Genomic DNA, 19,068 nt, shown 5'->3' with positions numbered 1-19,068 from the left:
CGCCTGCGTATTTATAACACAGCGGTTGATGTACAACAGCTTTTCCGTGCACGTTTCTCCCCCTCCCTCCACAATAACTTGCAGCCAGACATTGATTAGTTCAGTTTGGGGGGAAAAAGAGTCGTGCAGGACAACTGGATACTTCAGCAAAGGGATTCCTGAAACGTGTCCAAGGGAGAACTGAGTGGTCACGTGGCACTGGCTCCGTGCCTGCTTCCAGCTGCCGAGTTTCATTAGAAGACAGCCAAAATACATTAATTAGTTTTCTAACATAACTTTCCTGTGCAGGCAGTGCTATGGCTTTCACAGCCGTGCACGGGGGCAGAGGAGATAGTCTGTGCAATGTGTGAATGATGGCCATGATGTAACTGCTGTGTCAAGATGTGTCCCCTTCCTGAGGCTCCCAATTGCCTACCTTGGTGGTGGGATCATGCTGGAGGGACAGGGGCAGGGAAGGCAGCCTGGTCTAGTTTTGGGCTTTCCCCGAGTTCAATGTGGCTCCAGACCTAGAGCTCTTTCCAAACTGTTTTCTATAGAAGGTTGTAGCGAGGTGAGGACGCGTCTTGTCTTCCAAGTAACAAGGAATAGAACAAGAGAAAACTGCCACAAGTTGTGCCAGAGAAGGTTTATTTTGGATATTAGGAAAAAATTCTTCACCAAAAGAGCTGTCAAGCATTGAGTCAGGCTGCCCAGGGAAGTGGAGGAGTCACATGTTAAAAGACATGTAGATGTGGCACTTGGGGACATGGGTTAGTGGTGGCCTTGGCAGTGCTGGGGGAATGGTTGGACTTGGTGGTCTGAGAGATCTTTTCCAACCTGAATAATTCTGTGATTTCTTCCTCTATGATTTTAACTCTATATGAAGTTTCCTCTGACAGATCTTCCCAACAATGATTTCAGACAAATACCCCAAAATGGCTACATTTGTGTTCTTATCTCTAGGACAGTCAGAAGAGATACCCACAAAAGGACCAGGGTAATCTCTGCTCCTGTTGCAAAACTACTTGTAATAACTCTGCAGAAATTCAAGGAAAAAGTTGTGCTCAGTCTAATCATGAGTTTACTTTTTCTCCGGATGCTTTCTGAGCTCTCAGGCACTTAATGGAAACACCAGTGCTCACACTTGGAGGGCAGGCTGGAAAGTTTGCGTGGGCTTGTGTGTGTGCCAGGGAGTCAATTTTTGTCCGTCAGAAGCCTCTTTCCATTATGCTTTTGTCAGACTTTGCCTCTGTAAAGGGGAATTCAGGCTTTCCATGTCAAAGCCCTCTGCAAATGTTACCCAAGACCTCTTGTCAGTGCTGTATTTTGTACCAGGAACACCTACCAGTGCTACCAGGAGCAGGGAGGGCAGGACTAACATCCTGCCCTTTGAGAGAAATGACTGATATTTGGGATTTTTCATTCTTTCCTCCCTTGGCGTTCACCATTTCGGATGCAGGCTCATGCTCCTGCTCTCTTTAACAGCCTGTTTTTCCTCTAACCGCTTCCAGCTCCAAAACCTCTCTACATCTTCTCAATGTAAATACACTTTAGCTTGCCCAGCACAGGCTGTGGAGACAGTAGTGACCTTCAGATGAGTGCAAAGCATTTCAATTTGACCTACTTTGCTGCAAAATGGGTTTGGCCATGGCAGGGCAGCTCTCTCTTCCTTCCTCTCCTCTTGGTGAAGGTCCTTGGGAAGCCCCGGGCACAACATGGAGGAGATGCCCCTTGTGAATGGGGGAGCGGGGCTTAAGGAGGATAAAAACCTCAGGGCTTGAGTTTTGGGTGCTGTTTGGGTAGCCTGATACAGACAGGCTGAGTGCTGGGTTTCCCTGTAGTGCCAGGTTTTATATTTGCAGCTTTCGTTTTTTGAATGTGCCTTTAAAAAAATCTACCGTAACACAAAATGTCCTTCACTGAATACTCCTTTTTCCTTTACTACCTAAATTTTTTCTCTTTGGTTGCTTTCCTCAAGGATGCTTGTGGGAAGGGAGCAGCTGCAGGAGGAACCAGGCTACCATGGTGCTTCCCAAGGCTACTTGGCTGCACCAAGAAGAACCCTGGTGGTTTTGTCAGATTTCCCTTGTCTTCTGTAAGATCTTCAGGGCAGTGCAGGTACTGCTTTGCTTGGGTGTTGATAAAAAGGGGCTGGCCTTTCTTCTGGACATCTCAAGAAGACAATCCTAAATGTAGAGGGGTTGTAATGCCCCAAATCTCCTTATTTGACTTCGTGTGTATATATATATATATATCTATGTATATATCATCTCTATATATATGTGTATGTATATATATATATGTATATGTATATATATATATATATATAGAATAACAGCCTTCCAGTACCTAAAGGCTCCAGGAGAGCTGAACTTCGGACAAGGGCCTGGAGTGACAGGACAAGGGGGGAATAGCTTTCAACTGAAAAAGGGCAGGTTTAGATTAGATATTAGGAAGAATTTCTTCCCTGTGAGAGTGGTGAGGCCCTGGCACAGGTTGCCCAGAGAAGCTGTGGCTGCCCCATCCTTGGAAGTGTTCAAGGCCAAGTTTGGGGCTTGGAGCAACCTGGTCTAGTGGAAGGTGTCCCTGCCTATGGCAGGGGGCTGAAACTAGGTGATCTTTAAGGTTCCTTCCAACTCAAGCCATTCTGTGTTTTCATGATTCTAAGAGTGTATTAAATGGGAATAATTTAATAAATATACACTAGAATTGCTTAGGCCTTTACATTTTGCTATTTTCTGCAGTACTTGTTTCTCAGGAGCACTGTGGGGTGACCTCTCTGGAAGTACAATTGTCTTTTGTTTGGGTACATGTGTCTTTAAAATAAAGTTCTCTCCTTATCTCAAGTTTAAAGTGCAAAATTCCCAGGTTGGAAGCAAGTTAAAATTTCCTATTCCAGCTGCATCTGCATTCAGTCTCAGGAGAAGATACTTGGCTATAATTTGAAAAAAAGAATAGAAATTGATATTGCAGGTAAAAAGGAGCAACTGAGGAAAAATATCCTTTCAAAAGACCCTCAAGAAATTTTCAGGATAATTTTCAGTTATTTCTGAATAATTCATACCACTGGTCAACCACTAAAAATTACAAAACTGACCCCAAACCCACGTCCCTGCTGATAAAAGCCATGGACTTGCTTGTAGCTTATCTAATGCCTGAACATCTGTTTCTCCCTTGCCGAGAGGTTCTCTTGGATGAGTTAATGCAATTCCCTATGCAAAGGTTAAATAAAGTTGAGAGGCTCCAACTGGTGGCGTTGTGCCATGAAGGCCTGTGCTGCAAAACCAACTTTGCCATGGAAATGTCCAATTTTAGTTCAGAGAGACACTCAGGAGGGGAAAAAAGTCACCCAGCCTAAGCCTGGGCTGCAGTGAGGCTGGATTCAATGACCTTAGAGGGCTTTTCCTACCCTGATGATTCTGTGAGTCTGAGCTTTCTATATATTCCAGAATGGAAGGGGGGCTTTGGAACATGCACTTTCCCTGGGTCTGAAGAGCTGGTGCTGAGCTCTGCAGCCACTTCCTTCTGCTCGGGCAGCATCATTGTCTTCCAATGGGATGGGCTTGGAAGCCAAATGCCTGTTCTTGGTGATTGTGTAGTATGTGTGCACAGGATTATTTAATACTTTTTTGATTATTTAACAACATTTGGCATGTTTGACAGCAGAGCCTTTTATGACTGGAACAGCTGGAGGTGGGAAAGGCTGCTGGGTGATTCCAGCACCGAGTCCTGGAGCTGCTGGGCTGATCCCTGGGTGTTGGGTGGCAGAGATGTTCCACGTGACATGGACGTGGCTGTTCCCGTGGGGATATCACACGTGTGTGTGTAACTGTCATGTATCTGTAACCTTGCAGTGAGATCAGGATGGCCTTTGGGATGAAGGATTCCAAGCCAGCTACCCCTCTCCTTCATTCCCATCACTTCCCCCTTGAGTTTGCCAGCACACAGTGACCTCAGAGGAGCACAATGGGTGTAACCACACCAGGTCCCTGTAGCCCAGAAGCCAGCATGGGGTTGTACCTCTGTCCATGAGCTGTTACAGAACGCTGTGTCCACACTTTCACTTTTCTGCCCTTTCCTTTCCATCTCGGCTTTCGGCTCCTCTGGCTCCACATCCTGCAGGGCCACACTTCACACGCGGCAGCAGGAGCATCAAAGAGGAGATCCTGAATAAACCCACTGCTTTATGACATCTCTTCAAAGTGCCTTTTTAAAAGTTCAAAGGACACGAGGGAAGGAGGGGATCAAAATCAAAGGAAGATGGGGGGGAGGGAAATTAAAGCCTCAGAGGAACTTTATGGCACGTTTTCTGTAACACTTTCAATGCCAAATTCACAAGTGTTCCCAGCACCAGTTCTTCTCTTGCCATCAGACTCCCTGATGCAGCAGTTTCAGAGCAGCTCAGTACAGGGCACCCACAATGTCACTATTTCATTCATTTTTTTGTAAGACCAAAACTTCCTGTTCTGCTGCCTCCAGGACGAGGGAGAGATCCTTGTTCTGTACCAGCTGGAAGTCCTGGAGCTGACAGCAGAGTTCACCTTTAATGAAAAGCTTTTTCTTTTTTTCCCCAGGAATGCATCTCACTCTCCTCTCTTTCTGTCTTCTACTGCAGGGCCATTATTTTGTACGTGTTTGGGAAATTTCCATTACTGTTCCGGAAAAGGGACTTCTCCCAAGTGAGGGGGATCTGACTTGAAGCAAGAAAAGAGAAGCAAAACCTCTGTGTCAACACCCCAGAGACCATCTAGAGACTCAGCTTTACTTATGAAGACAGGAAAGAAATGCAAATAATTGAGGTATATGCTTCTTAATATTCAGTTAGCTCTCATAATTTTGTCATTTTCTGCTTCTCTGTGTCTGTTTTTAAACATATTAGGAAAAAAGTGATATACGAACCAATAGAAAAAAATCAGGCTGGTTTTGACCCAGGATCAAACCCTCTTTGCTGCTGGGCACGTGCCCACTGAGCTGGAACCACGTCCCTGCTGTGGGGAGCAGAGTGGGGCAGGGCAGGGCTGAAGCTGGAAAGGGCAGGGATGTACATTGCTAAATGGCTTTACCAGTTTGTGTTACAAGTTTGGGAACTTTCAGGCTTGTGTATTTAAATGGAAAGACTGAGAAGACATTTGTCTCAGAAATATCTGAGAAAAAAAAATGGGTCTTTGTGGAAGGATAGAAGGCTGCTGCTCAAAGGAGCTGTGGAGAGTTTCCTCAGCATTCCGTGAGCTGTGGAGGAGCAGCCTGTGGATTTGGTTTGGTGCTCACCATGTTTACAACCATCAGCCAGCAAATGCAATTCCTCCATAGGAGTGATTGTTTCCTCATCCCATTGCTTTTCCAGAGTCCATGGAGCCAACATGTGTGTGTTCCTGCAGCAACACTCAGTCCTCATCCTGCCCAGGTAAGCTCACCTACAGAAAGTGCTTTTCCCACAGGTGCTTTCCAGGGCTGCTGCTTGGAGAATGACAGAAAACTGTTGCTGAATTCCCTTCTCATTAATTCATTCTCTTGTTTTTAATATACTGAACTGCACACCTTGCCCTGTGTGCTCTGCCTTAGGCAGGCATCCAAAAATAGTCCACAGTGGTGCATATATGGGAGATAGAACTCTGTGTGTGCTGTGCTGTGTGGGTGGTGGTCTGGAGGACAACTACTGCCAAGAAAACAAATTAATTTGCTTGTTTTTCACTCAGAGAGGTCCCAGTTTCACTAAATAGCACTGAAAAGGACACCTCAAGGTGAAATTCAGTAAGTGTTTAATATATGTCTGCAAGAAGATAGTTTTATTCATTGGTAAGGGGGAATTTAAGGCATGTGGAGTAACTAATCAGATTGAGACTTGCCTTGGAGACTGTAGCTGGGACCTGTAAGGTTTGTTTACAAGAGGGGATTTGCATCGAAGCGAGACCCTTTAATATAAGCTCTTTATATTAATTGGTTTGAAGCAGGTCTGTCTCAATGAACAGATGGCTTTATTTCCCTCGCGGTCCTCCAGGCCACGTGGGGGGATTTCCTTTCCAAACACGCCGTCAGCAGTGGGGACAGGCACACAAAGTCACATCTTGTGCTGTGCCAGGGCTGGGGCACGGTGGGACCGTCCTGGCAGTGCCTGGTGGGCAGCGCGGGGGAAGGAGCCCTGTGGGCTTACCAACCCCATGGCTGCTCTCTCAGCATCCCATAATAGCACGATTGTTAAAGGATGTGGCAGTGTTTAGGAGGTTATTAATGGCTTCCCACGGGAACTGGGAGCCTGGTGATTTCCACCCATCCACCTCACCCAGGGTCCAGAAATAGAAAGGGGCTTTTTTGTGTTCCCCCACGTCTTGCTCAGCCACAGCTCCAGCAGCGGTGACACAGGCTGCTGTGGGAATGCTCCTGGTGCTTGGATGTTGTTCCCGCTGGGGGGAAGAGCAGTGAGTCAGCAGAGCTAAAGACGTCTATGGGTGATGTCAGTGCTTCCTCCTGGCTCTGGGACACGCAGTTCCTCTCTGCTGTCACTGCTGGTGATACCTTACATGGGGCATTTGGGTTGTAGGGCAGAGCTCTCGGAGCAGTAGCCCTTGGAGCATCTCCATGGCCTCCTCTGGACTTGCTCCAGCAGGTCCACATCCTTCCTGTGCTGAGGGCCCCAGAGCTGGACGCAGTGCTCCTGGTGGGGTCTCACAAGAGTAGAATAGAGAGAGGAATCACCTCCCTAGACCTCCTGTCCACCCTTCTTTTGATGCAGCCTAGGACATGGTTAGCTTTCAAGTGACAAAGGCTTTGGTGCTCAATGGCAGCTCAGAGGGGCTTTCACAAAACCGGAGGGTTGATGAGATGTTAATTGGATAGACTCAGAGTGCTCCCTGTTGCAGGTGGGCTGCAGCATGGCCTCGGTCCCAGATCTGTGCCGAGTCTATTTTATTATTGTGAGTGTTGCTACGAGATGATTCCCCCTGGAAGTTTCCAGACATACACAGATGTGAACGGGTGTAGCAGGGAGGAAGGCTCCCTGAAACCCAAATGGCAAATGAAAATCTGTTTGGGAGTCCTCAGTCAGTTACACAGGCACTCACAAAAAGTCAATGCTGGACACAGGGTATGGCCATTTCCCAGGAAGATCCAGCACTGCCTCCTGTTTGAAATGTCCTTTCCTAATGAAACTGGTTTTCTGTTCTTTTCTTAGGTTGCAAATGGTTATGCAAATTTTTAAATATTTTCCTACTTCCCTTTTCGGATGTCTAACATTATGTATTATTTTCTGATACTTACCTAACCTGGGAAATCTGTTTTCCATCTCATTTCAGCCAAGGTTTTCTTTTTAACCAGTCCTTCCCAGTATTTTCCTATAACACTTCTGGTTCGCTGAGTGAACTTTGCAGTGTGAGGGTAAATGAAAGTGAAAATGTATTGCTTGTCACACACTGGCTGTTTAGAGAGGGTTTGGGGTTTTTTTCCCCTCTGGATTCGAAGAGGGAGATATAAATCATTGATTTAAAACCAGGGTAATTTAACAAGATTATAGGAGAGGGAAAATCCACTTCCTACCCAAAGTAACAGTCTCTTAGGTCTCTCCACCTACACAAGCCATATGCATCCTCCAAGCCGCCCGAGATCCTCTTTTGTGTTTTTCTGGCAGGACTGTGGTATAATAATTAAAGTCCATATGCAAAGCTTTCTCGGTGGGACTTTTAATTACTTTGTAATTGGTCAGAGTGTTACCATTCATCAGCCCCCAGCCTGCTCTGCTGGGTTTGGAAAGTCCCAGACATGGAGGGATATTAAAAGCTCAGAAACCCAGGTCGGAGGGATGTGATCAGGGATTGCCTTTTCATGCCATCTCCTTTTTTAACAAACATGACTGTGCTTTTCTTTGCCAGGAGCAAAGCTCTGGGATGGGGAGAGTAGTGGGATTTGTGCTGCAGTGGTGTGTGTGGGATGCTGTATCTGGAGGGTTCCACACCGGTGCAGAGGGGTGGAGAGGGGACTGGCAAAGGGAGTGCTGATCCCTGGCTCGAATTGCTGGTTTTCAGTTGCGGGGAGCCTTTACCATGACCCCTGGGTAGAGCATGGCATAACAAAGCTCCTCACTAGGAGCACTGGAATGCCAAAACTTCAGGCATCGTTTGGTCTTGGTCACATCATCCAAGTTTATTTGGCCCTTGCCACGATGGTCCCCCTTCTCCCAAGGGATGGTGGCTCCCAGATTACACAGCACAGGGGGCAGAGGCTGTGTATGTGCAGGTTGGTGTTTCTGGAGGCCAAATACTGAGTGTCCTAGAAGCAGGTACAGCAAGAGTTGTCAGCAGCTCTGCTACACCTGAGCAGAGGCACTGTCAAACGAGACACCGTCAAACTAATACATATCCCGTTCCTGTTATTCCCATTCTTGTTGGGAGTCAGGACTCTCACGGCGCAGGGACTGGAGTCAACTGATATTTTTAATAGTTGTAGCAACCCACCCATAATCCTTTGATTCTGGGATCTGGAACTCAAAGCCCAGCTTTTGTAAAATAAACATGGGCGTCACTTTGGTTTGTCAGTTCAGCAGGAACATGTCACAGAAAGAGGTGTCTTGGAGCCTGCCTAACTCCGACTGGCAGGACAGGCTTCCAGCAATGAATTTTCAATGAAACATTTTTCTAATTATAGCAAATTATTTTTACAAACATTTTCCTGGGAAGAGAGTCTGAAACTAGGGCCAAAAAGGAGAAGGCTGGGATTTAGGCAATGCCTGACAAAAAAAAAACCAAACCAAAACGGACTGTATGGTAGTTGTCTTTTATTATTAGGCCAACCTATAAACTTCAAATGAATGGATTCTAGTGAACTTCATTCCAGTATGACCAGTTTGTGTTGTTGAAAAATTGGAACGGTTTAGAATGGTGCCATCAAATCCAGCTCTTGCCCTCCCTCTCCCTGTATGGCCTCAGGACTCCCCAGCTGCAGGGCAGAGAAGTGATGGGCAGAGGTGACAACTGGTCATCAGCAACGCTGGTACAGCCTGAGGAGAACTTCACGTCCAAATGCCCCAGATGCAAATTATTTCATATTTATTCTCCTCTCCAGATGTTGCAGCAGACTTGTATTCTTTTTCCAGAGCAGAGCCACCTCTTCCAGTCACAAACGCGCTTGATTTTGGGGTAAATGAATGAGTAATCTTAAGTTATCACTAAGAGAAGTGTGTATCTCTGGATGTCCCATGCCCTACAACTGTGAAGGCAGTGCATGTTCATGGTGATGGAGATGGTTTGGCTGTGGGCAGGCTCAGTGTTGCCTGCTTTCTTTTCCAGGAGAGATTCCCACTGGAAGTGCAGGGGCTGGTGGTACTGTGCTGTTTGTGGGCTTGCCTATCATCCCACAGTTCTTGTGCTCAGCTGGGGAATCTAATTAGAAGTTAACCATGGAAAACTCCATAATACTTACATAGAGGTGGTGTGGGCTGTGTGTAATCAAGGGATAATCTTAATGCAAACCTGAATATAGGTTATTTTTCATCAGGAAGGAGTTAGTTGATTATTTCTAAAACAAAAAAAAAAAAAAGAAAAAAAAAGCCACCCCCAGCCAAAACCCTAACCACAAACCTCACAGAGTATTTTGAGTCACTAAACCTGGGCAGCTCCACAGCGGCGTGGGAAGACATGACTTGGTGGATGGTCCTGGTTGAGGGCTGTGCTGGGGTTTGCAGCGTGGGCTATCAGCACCCCAAGAGCCAAGATGGGCTCAGGGAGCCTAGGAGTAACACAGGTGATGGATATTTTATGGCATGTGCTTATTTGTTTGATGAAGAATTTGAGATAAAGCTGTTGCAGGTGGTAGAAACTCATCTAGAAGCCCACCATGGGCATGGACTCTGGCGAACCCCGTGGCATCTCGCTGGGATGGCTCTTATTAAAGCACCTAAGGGTTAAAGATGGACGGTTCCCTCCCCCCCCCCAGTAAAGGTAATTACCCACCATCTATTTAGCAGGGAAAGAATTTGCCATTGAGCAGATAGGGCCAGGCTTCACCAGAGCCCTTCAGCCGCCCAACAATATCGCATTACCCCGATTGCATAAAGAGCGCGAGCCATTTCCGCTGGCGGGGCCATAATGGAGGTATCTCTTTACAAAGCCCCCACTTCAGGCCAGCTGAATGCCTCCGCCGAGCCTCCGAAATCCCGCAGCCCTAATCCCTTTAGCAACAAAGATCTGTTTCTTTGCTTAGCATGAAGTAGACCTCAGAGGCCGGTGTGTGCCTTGGCCTGTAGGCCAAAAGCCTCCTGTTTACAATTTCCCTATTCCTGTTTTTAATGTTGTTCTGAGAGCAGCCACAAAGGGCCGGTTTTGTCCAGCAGGAACAAGGGAGCTATTAGAGAGGGACGGAGGAAGGAAGGAAGGGAGATCCAAAAGGAGCAGCCCAGGAGGGATTAGCATACACAGCTGTTCCCTCAGGGACAGGAGCTTTATGCTTTTTATAATTTCCCTCTCATTTACATTTTTTAATATCTGGTTTCCTTGTTTCCAGTCCCCCTTCCCCCCATGTCTCCAGGACCATCTGCCCATTTTATTGGATTTTTTGTTTTGTTTTTCAGGCGGGTGCATCCAGCCCAGTGTGTTCACTGGCTCCAGTTTAAATCCTGCAATCCCTATCAACTGCGGTTTCGCTCACGTTAAGCCCTCTCCCTTGCCTTGCCCATCTTATCCCGTGACCCTCCATCCAGCCCCATCACCTCTCCCTGGCGTGGTGGGAAGGCAACACTGAGCATCCCTGGGTTGGGATGCCCAAGGCAGAGGGTTTTCATCCCTGAATGCACATTGTTCTTGGCTCTGCCAAGACCAGAGGGGAGAATGGTTGAGCTGTTTACAATATTGTTTCATAGACTGCTCAAAAGCAATGTCTGTTTTCCAGAAGTGCAATGAAACATTTATGAGTATGGGACATCGTGCAGCTCCGGAGCTCTGCAGGGGACGAGGGACAGTTGCTTCTTTTATGTGCACCACATCCCAGCTTATGTGGGCTGTTGGCAAAGGAATTAGCAGGACACGTCTATCTCATTTTCATTTCCCTCTTCCACAGTGGTGATCCCTCAGGTACCCCAGTTTGTGAGGGTGACTGGAACCAGAACCCAGCTCCGGGATGTGCAGGGCAGGAGCTGGGTGAGGCGCTGCACTGTGCTGTTCTCCAGATTTGCTTGGCTGAGACTTTCTCTCTCATGAGCTCTTTCTCTATTTCTATAAGGTACATGAAGCCTGGTAAAGCTATGGAGCTACAAAAATCCTGTCTCTTCCCATGCATCCCTCAGGATGAGATGAAATGGCCTCAAGTTGCACCATAAGGTTTAGATTGGACATTAGGAAAAATTTTGTCATGCAAGGGTTTGTCAAGCATTGGAACAGGCTGTCCAGAGACGTGGTGGAGTCACCATCCCTAGAAGTACTCAAAAAACATGGGGTAGTGGTACTTGAGGACATCGTGTGCATGGTGGTGGTACTGATGGTTGGGCTTGATGGTTGGGCTTGATTGTACAGGTCTTTTCCAGACTTAATTATTCCATGATTCTATATGATTCTGTGATTTATGCCAGTGAAGAAAGAGGCGAAGCTGAATTCTAGGATTCTATACCTATGCCAATTCACATTAGCCATCTTAAATATGGACATTTATTAAAAAGAAATGAATAGCACAGCAGGTTTTTCCTTCAGTGCAGAGGAGCGGTTGTGTATCTGCCTCAGCGCTTGTACAGCTCCATTTTGGTTATTTCCAGTGCCCCAGCCTATTTCTCGTGTGGAAGTTACAGCAGGTCCTTCCAAATAATGACATGTTCTTTTCCCAACACAGGACAGCTCCAAGGCCCCTTAAGGTAGTTAAAAATATATATTTTAGGCAAATGGACACTCTAACCAGAATTGTACCCTGACTGTAGCTAAATGTGGGGATAAATCAGAATTTGAGTTTTACTGTGACATCTATGAATGTTTCACTGTATCTCCAGCATAAGGGATCCCATTGTATGTATCAAGGATGTCTCAGCTTTTACATGGTCTCAGCTACATTTCTCAGGATTTAATATTTGAGGTTCCTTCTAGGGACGTATGAAAGGAAAAGCTGGATTTGAACTCCATTCAGAAAGCTTTCACATATTCAGAATTACTTAGTGCTCATAGAAGTAATTTGGTTCTGTGGAAGATGTTTAATGAATCTCCTGGCAATGGGGTGTTTTGTCCCGTTGAGCAGGAGCCTGGGCTGTGAATGGGACCCGAGCAGCAGAGCAGGGCTGTGGTTTAACATCCTCCCGACTCACCCGGGGACGTCCAGCCTAAACCCTTCCTTCCTGCCCAAAGTGGAATTATCATTAACTTGTAACTAGTTTTCAAGAAGAACATTTTTTTTTGGTAGGCTGTGGAGTTCTTCCAAGAATTTTTCAATTTTTACAAATGAAAATATAGGCTCAGCCAGATGCCAACTAAAATGCAGTTACTTTATACCAGCCAGCCCAGGCACTGCACCACAGGCTCAGCAGCACGACCTTTAAAACAGCCTTTTTAGAACAAGCTGGGAGAACACTTTCTAAAAAGCCACAATTGCAGCTGCTCTCATTACTTATAATATCCTTGATGGAGAGGAACTTAAAAATAATTCTTAAGGAACTTAAGCTTCAACAACCCCCAGTAGACTTAGTTTATGTGCAGTGCAGGCTTCCTTCGTGGGATTATAGGCTCGGGACGGTGATTATAGTGTTGATGATAATGTACATTTTCTAAATCATTACTTGCTTAAGAATAAAATAAAAGGAGTGAAGCCTTTGCTTCACTTTTCTCATGCAGATGAATGGATCAGGGATTTAGCCACTTGTTTCTAAAAGCAGACGCACATTTCCATGTTCCCTCCACATATTTATTAAACTAAGAAGTTTAATGTATATGTAAAACGCATTTGGACACTGTATTTCAAATCAATAGAATAATCTGAGTCATCAGCTCTGTAGATGAATAATTACATATTACTTCCTGGGATTTTTTTAATATTCTTATTTATAATAAGCTACTCTTTAATTAAAACTGGCGTTTGGGATCCAATTTCTTTAGGGTTTTGTGTATGGAAATCTGTGCCCTAATTTTTATATATTCATTAATATCTTGCAGCTTTCCTGATTCCACACCCATCCTCTGCTCCAAAGCTGGTTTGAGGGTACAGATCAGGATTGTGGCCCTGCTGAACTCAGGAGATCAAACCAACATTAAATCTAATTTATTTTAGTAGAACCAGTGAACATTTTGCACCAACACTGTCAGGACACTTTAGTCTTGACTGAACGATATTTTTTCCATCTGTGAATTTTCTTTCTTAAATTAATTACAGTATATATGTTGGGGTATGGATAAGAATTGTCCTGCCTCTTCAGCTTCTTTAAGATTGAAACAGGATACCTTTTCCTTAAACTCACTTATTTTTGCTTGTTTTTCTATTCCTCTTTGAATACCCAGCACTTTGGTATTCAAATTTGTCACCTCAGAAAGCTGTGGTTCTGCTGAGACCCTCTGGTCCCCCGACAGCAGCAGGATATTGAAGGATTTGAGCTGTGATCTCCAAGCAGCCACAACCCCCTGCTCTAACCCCTTTCATTTCCACCCCAGATACGGCTCCTTCAGCCCTACATTTCCTCCAGGTAGGACTTGATTTCCGAAAGACCTGGTTTCTGACTGCTCAATCTCTTTCTTCAGTTTATTTTGCCCCAGCAAGGGGCTGCAAGGCCAGCACTGGCTTGTCCTTTCCCATGGGATGTCCTTTCCCAGCCCTCAGCTCCTGGGACCACTGCTGATGCGTAACCTGCCAGCTGTGGGGACAGGGATGTTATTCCGGTGGGGAAGACGGGAACCACAGCTTTGCTCTCCCGGACAATGACTGCTGTCTCCTTCAGTGCATTGTTCTGTGCTGGCAGGAACAAATTAAGGCTTGGTCTTTGCTCCAGGAAATTCCCCATCCTCCCTTGATGGGGTATCTGGCTACACCAAGAGCCTTTCTGCTCCCACAGCAGTGGATCTCAACACCCATGTACAGGACTGGTGTCCTGGGGTGGTTTTTTATTTTAGGGCTGACTTAGGAAGCTTGTCCATAGAAAATGAATAAGTAATTAAATAATTAATAATGAAATAATTTCCAGCTGGATAGCTGGAACACCTCCATGCTCTGGTCAGGGTTTGGAAAGTTGATGGGGTGATGGGACATCAATCTATGTCTTCCTTCATCCCTCTTAAAACTCTTCCTGAGCTTTGTGAAGCTATGGGCATTTGGCAACAGATGCTGGTGGTGACTCTGGACTTTCTCTTTTTGGTGTGTGTTTGCTGAGACAGCTTGGAGGAAAAAAACAGAGCAGGGAATCAAATAGAAAATCTGGATGTTTGGTGGAGGAGGGAAAGCTGGAGTGAAGGCAGCCTGGAAAACCATGGGGTGTTCCGTAGCCTGAGAGGGGAAAGGGGGGTGATAAGGTCTGGGACAGTGCCAGGAGAACAGGAGGAGGCAGAGACCGTGGAAAGCAGCTGGGAAGAAGCCTGCTTTGCGGGAGGAAATGTTATTATTAGTGCTCAGTTTCCTGAACAAAAGATTCTTGTCTATTTAAATACTTCAGCTTCACGGAGCTGCAGTTCTCCAGACACAATAAAATTTGCCTTTTCTCCCTGTCATTGTCATTTTCCGCTTGCTGCAGGTGGTTAAGGCTCCTGTGCTGTGGAGTAAATAATTTCAGTCTGCTGTGTGGGCTTGCTATGGTCTGGAAACAGAGAGGGCAAGCCCTGGGAACGAGAGGTTTGTCCCTTGTGTCCCCCTGCATCTGCTCTTGGAGATGCTGCTCTTCCACACCAGTGCAGATGCTGCTGGTTTAGAGACTAAGATCTATCAGATTTGAATAAAATTGACAAAAGAAAAAAAATTCATTAAAAAGTTAAACATCTAGATATAAATTCATCTTAAGAAACCTCCTAGGCCACTCTCAGTCTTCCTCAGCCAACTATGGCAGGTTTTATGCTCCAACAGCAAGAAGCAGAACCTCACTAATTCCCAATAATGTCAGCTAATGGCTAATTTGAATTATTCTTTCCATCCAGGGATGTGCAAAGAACAGACAGAGGTTGGAATTGCTGCTGTGTGAGAAAGAGGCCCAGGTTCTGTGCAAGGTGGTGCTGGAGCTATCCTTTGGTGAGTGAGGTGCTGCCATGGTCATGGTGTCTCCATGTGCTCTTCTCCGTGTGCTTCAGCAGGTCAGGCTGTTTTCTGCAGTTTTCCACAGAAATTCCAGATAATTTCATGTTATAGGGGAGAAATGCTTTTTCTATCTGTCTTGAAATGTTAAAATCTGATAGCAATAGTATGGAATTTACTTTGTAGGATCCTGACTTCTTTTTTTTTCCTATATCCAGGTAGCTTGAGTTTAATGTCAGATCTATCCCTATAGTGATAGAAATGGAACTTTTATTCCATAAAAAGATGGGAGATGTCTCACTGCTTACTTCCTGATTATAATTGTTCCTTGTTCCAAGACCTGCAAGACTTTGAAAAGTCAGCCTTCCTGAATGTATGACAAATATATTTATATGAGGGAATCATGGTATATCCTGAGTTGGAAGGGACCCACAAGGATCATTGTGTCCAACTCTTGGACTCGATATAAATATATATTTATATTGAAGTTACTACAAAAGTGCAGATGTATTTAGTGCAGTCTGACAGTGCTGCAGTGGGACTCGTGGCTGTCATGAAGGACACACAGGATGCACAGCTGCTAAACCACTAAAAGCACGTCCTGTCCATCTCAGTGGGGAGGGTTTCTGCATTGGGATTCTGGAAAACTGAATAATTCACTCGTGGTGAATGAATAAATGAAGGCAACCTACAGTCATGCCAGTTAGATATATTTTTTAATCAGAGAGTTTCGAAAGACGACAACAGTCATTCTTTGAACGCTGAGTATGTGGGGATGAGCCGTCAGTGTTTTATGGGCATGAATTTGGTTAGGTAATTTCTTTCAGGGTAGGTAAACCCCAGCTGTGTGTGGCCTTCAGCCTCATCAGTGAGGTGTCAGCCCTAGCAATTAATACTTCTATTTCACAGGAGCTTGCACAGTTCTGTGCCTGACTCGCTTCTCCAGCAGGCTCCATGCAGCACTGCCCCCAGCTCTGCAAAGCTCAGAGCACTGGTGCTGCTCCCCTTGCCCTGAGGGTCCTACTCCCAGCCAGGACTGATCTCTCTCCTGTGAGGATGAGTGAATGACTCTGCCTCCTTGTTCCAGCAGTCTCAACTTCGCCAGGAGGTAGGGAAGGAGTTACTTTTGACCATAGGAGTATGTTCTGTGAGCGCTGAGGTAACTCGGGGCAGACAGTAGCTGCTGTTGGAGCTGATGGCAGGGCTGGGAAGCAGAGGAGTGTTCAGGCTGTCAGCGGTTCCCTGCTTTCCCTCTGGCTGGGAGCACAGGAACTCAGTCTCTGGCCAAGGAACGCCACCCCCGGGTCCTTATCTCTCCGGAAAGTGCAGTGGTGAGATGTTCTGTGCAGCTTTGTAATTCTCCTGACACTCCTCAGACAGGGCTCTGGCACGCTCTGGTTTCCCTCCTGCTTCAGCTGAGCTTGCATGGCTGGAACTATGGGAATGTTGAGATGCCTGGGTGAGCTGCGCCTCTGTCCCTCAGCTGGGGAGGTGACAGCTGCCACGGCTGCCTGTCCTGGGGCAAGGACAGGCATTCAGGGACTCCTTCCAGGTTGTTTGACTGTGGATAAAAACAGACAGCAGGCTCAGTGTAGACAAGAACATGTCCAGTGGCAGGAGAAGTGGCCAGATGAGTGGGAGAACTCATGCCAGATCTTGCCCATGGTAGTAGGAGCCCAAGGAATAAAGGGATTTTGTTTGCCCTCCAGACTAGCTCTGCCTCTCACTGCTCTGGGGCAGCTGGTGGCCATGGGGACAGCAGTGGCTCCTGAGTGACTGCTAAGTGCGTGTTGGCCCTGGTGATGTGCTGAACTGCTTGAGCAAATCATCCTAAAATAGACTTCATATGTGATGCAGAAGAACCCAAGCAAAACACAAAGCCCAGCCAAACCCAAATTTATGCTTGTGGTTACCGAGCTTTAGAGATCAATTTTTTGTTTACTTAAAACTGATTTCAAAGAGGTTTTTTTTTTCTTTTAATTCTTATTCTTGATCACTGGGTTGGGGGATGGTCATGGCACTGCTTCAGCCGGGGCTGAACATCCTGCTGTCATCACAGAGATGCTCTGTCCCAAAATGCACAGAGTCAAGGTCCTGGTGAGATGGTGAGGTGGGGAAGCACAGGGCCTGCAGTCGCTGCTATATTGGCACATCCCACCAAAGAGATTCTCTTATTTTCGTGAAAACCTGGAAAAGTAGATCTCAGCAGGTTTTTTTTCTATTTCTAACTCCTGCAAAGATTAAAGCTATCAAGTGTTAAAAGCACTGGTTCGGTTAAAAAAAAGAAAAAGGGAAAAAAAAGCTGAGAAACAAAAAAAAACTCCAAAGCCCACAAAGCCTCTGTGGAGCTGGCAGAAGACAGAGCACAATAATAGCAGCACTGGCTGATTCCATCCTCCTGTGTCATCCCACATGTTGGGTTTATCCCAGTGGGACAGGAAAGCCTAGAAAGTCCAAACTGCCATATTTCAGGACAAACCGTATAGAAAATAAACACATGAGATAAATAAAACACTGCCAGGAAGTGATGAATTCATGGGACAGAGACCTGAGGTGATGCTGGTCGCAGTCGCCCGGCTCATGACACTGAGGACACTGCCCAGCCTGTCTGGGGCAGGGAAGCAAGGGAAACACACAGCTACTTTATTTTTTCAGGAATCCCTGGCTGTGTGGCCCCCATTTCGGCAGAGAATTCCTGCACCCTCAGAGTCTGAACTGGCTGAATCCCTGCGGGGTCAGAGCCAGCAGCTCTGTGGCTGGCCAGGACCCATCGTCCCTTTAGCAGTGATGCAGTGAGCGTGACCCCGTGCCAAGCCCAGATGGAGTTGTTCCCCAAGCAGATTCCTTCCTCCATGTCCTTTCATTTATTCTTTTCTTCTTCTTTTCAGCACTTACTTATTTGCAGATTTGTCAGCATGATGGGTGGCGTCCCAGTGGCAGTTTGTGTTGGCTTTCCAGGGCTGCTTGGGGTTCCTGTGCCGTGGGGGGACAACAACTGTGTGGGGATGGGGCCAGGCAGCACAAACTGTGAGGTGGGGGAGCCTGGGCTGGGGGTTCAGCGCTGGAAGCTTGAAGAAAGAAAATTGAATTCATGTTTGTGAATGGAAATGGCTTTGCAGGAAAAATCCTGGAGAGAATGGGGTGGCTGGTGGTGCTGCTGTCGCGTCATCTGTCCCTGCAGAACCTCACTGCTCCTGACCGGGGTTATTGTGCTGCCTAATTGCTTTTGGATGGTGTTCAGGCAGCAAAGTGGGGCAGCAGCAACTCTCCAGGCAGGTTTAACTCTTCTGTGGGGTGTAATTTCTGGTTGGTTACATGGGGAGGCGAGATGGGAGATAGGAGATGGGGTGGGCAGCAGTGGGGCTGGAGCCAAGGGGAGCAGGAGCTACAGCAACACTGTTCAGTAGGACCTTGGAGGTGGACAGGAGCTAAGTGAGCATTGAGTGCAACCAGAAAAAGGATTTTACTAAAAAGAAAGTGAGATGTGGAAGGACAAGAGATGTCTTCAAAGGGTTTGGAATAACGGGATGGAGCAGCTCCTGGCTGGGGGAGCAGGATGGTCCATGAAGCTGTGCCGTGCACACTGGGACCCATCCCATGGGCACAGAATAAATTAATGTGTCACAAGTATTATGAGGGAAGAAGGTTTGTTACAGAACCCCAGTCCAGAGCAGGCTGGGGGAGCGCAGGGCGTTTAAGAGCTGTGGGACCTCTCTTTGCTCCGTGGTGGAGACAGCGTTAATCGTTTGGGCTTAGCGGCGTGCGGCGGATGACGGGGAGGAACAGGAGGGCTGTTAAGCAGGAGGAAATGGTTTGCTGTCTAGATGGGCTTAACACAATATAAACTACATGGTGCACAAGGAAAGTTAAATCCTGAAGTGGTGAAGGAGCTGGAGTCACCCAGCACAGCAGTGCAGTTGTGAGTGGGGT

The 19,068-nt window shown here is 46.5% G+C and overlaps 1 long non-coding RNA gene across 1 annotated transcript; it reads left to right on the top strand.

The window, feature by feature from the left end:
• The first annotated feature begins 4,624 nt into the window (after positions 1-4,624).
• LOC108501278 lies at positions 4,625-15,141 on the top strand. Its single transcript, XR_001876157.1, has 4 exons — positions 4,625-4,778; positions 5,324-5,383; positions 13,428-13,609; positions 15,045-15,141. It is a non-coding gene; the product is annotated as an uncharacterized LOC108501278 (long non-coding RNA).
• The last annotated feature ends 3,927 nt before the right edge of the window (positions 15,142-19,068 follow it).

This window comes from Lepidothrix coronata, unplaced genomic scaffold (assembly GCF_001604755.1).
Source record: "Lepidothrix coronata isolate B3197 unplaced genomic scaffold, Lepidothrix_coronata-1.0 Scaffold100, whole genome shotgun sequence".
NCBI classification, from domain to species: Eukaryota; Metazoa; Chordata; class Aves; order Passeriformes; family Pipridae; genus Lepidothrix; species Lepidothrix coronata.
The sequence above is the reverse complement of the archived record's forward strand: the minus strand, read 5'-3'. Positions and strand labels throughout refer to the sequence as shown.